Source organism: Sinocyclocheilus rhinocerous, unplaced genomic scaffold (genome assembly GCF_001515625.1).
Source record: "Sinocyclocheilus rhinocerous isolate Xijiao unplaced genomic scaffold, SAMN03320098_v1.1 scaffold5941, whole genome shotgun sequence".
Classification (NCBI taxonomy): Eukaryota; Metazoa; Chordata; class Actinopteri; order Cypriniformes; family Cyprinidae; genus Sinocyclocheilus; species Sinocyclocheilus rhinocerous.
This window is the reverse complement of record NW_015627187.1, coordinates 329,439-330,661: the sequence shown is the minus strand read 5'-3', so window position 1 is coordinate 330,661 and position 1,223 is coordinate 329,439. Positions and strand designations below refer to the sequence as shown.

At 21.9% G+C, this 1,223-nt stretch overlaps 1 protein-coding gene across 1 annotated transcript in view; it reads right to left on the bottom strand.

The window, feature by feature from the left end:
* LOC107720849 (protein very KIND-like) overlaps positions 1-1,223 on the bottom strand; it is a 66,491-nt gene that overhangs the window by 1,391 nt on the left and 63,877 nt on the right. The gene's annotated exons all lie outside the window — the stretch shown is intronic.

Below are 1,223 nucleotides of genomic sequence, written 5' to 3'. Positions count from 1 at the left end.
AGCACACCTCGCTTTTTTCAGACCGATGAGCTTTGTAAAAATCGACGTGTTTCAGAAAGGCGGGGCATAGAGGAGAAACAATAATGTACAGTATGTGGAAAATAATGTGTTTTTTGAACCTTAAACCGCATAAACACATTTCATTACACCAAATACACAAAATAATGTTCTTTTTAGCAGCATCATATGACCCCTTTAATCCAAATAATCGGCTTAGAGTGAATATCAAACTGCAAAGGCTGATTTAATTACATAAATGTAAGTGAAGCGCGTCACTGTGTTTGTTTGAACGTGAGCAGCTCATGATACAGTCTTTTCAGTCTCAGCTGCTCCACATGAGCTCGTCTCTGCATCCGAGTTTGGGTCACTTGTAATAAGAATTGATTATAAATCGACTGTTTAATGTTTGAAAATGAAAAAATTATGACAACCATTGTAATTATTAAGGTTGTACTATAAAATTAAATTATTTTTATTTATTGAATTATTATATTTGAAACAATATGCTAGTAATATTTCTTATTTTATTTAATAGTTTTATTTAGTAGAAGCAATAATAATAATAATAATAAAATAAATATTATTATTATTATTATTATTGTCAAAATAAAAGTTCAATGGTTAATGAAGAAATTAATAATTGAATGAAGAAATTAAATATTAGATTTATAATTTTATAGTTGTACTATATAATAAAATTATTATTTTTCTTAAATACGTACAGTGAATCAATACACTAGTAATATTTCTTATTTTGTTTAATAGTTTTATTTAGTGGAAGTAATAATAATAATTGTTATTATTATTATTATATTTTAATAATTATTTTTTAGAAGAATTAAAATACATGTTTATAATGTTTATTATGTTTGTATTTTTTTTCAATAAGTAAATATTAAATAAATAAATAACAACAGCATCATTAATAGTTATTTGAAAATGAAGAAATTAATACAGCCATAAATATTATTATTGTAATTTTACAGTTGTACTATAAAATAAAATCATTATAATTTTTCTTAAATACAATGAAATAATACAACAGTAATATTTCTTATTTTGTTTAGTAGTTTTATTTATTAGTAGTAATAATAATAATTATAGAAATTATAGAAAACTAAAATACTTGTTTAAAGTGTTTATGTTCGTAGAAGTTTTATTTAATAATAATAATAATTATTATTATTATTATTAAATAAAACTTCTACGAACATAAACACTTT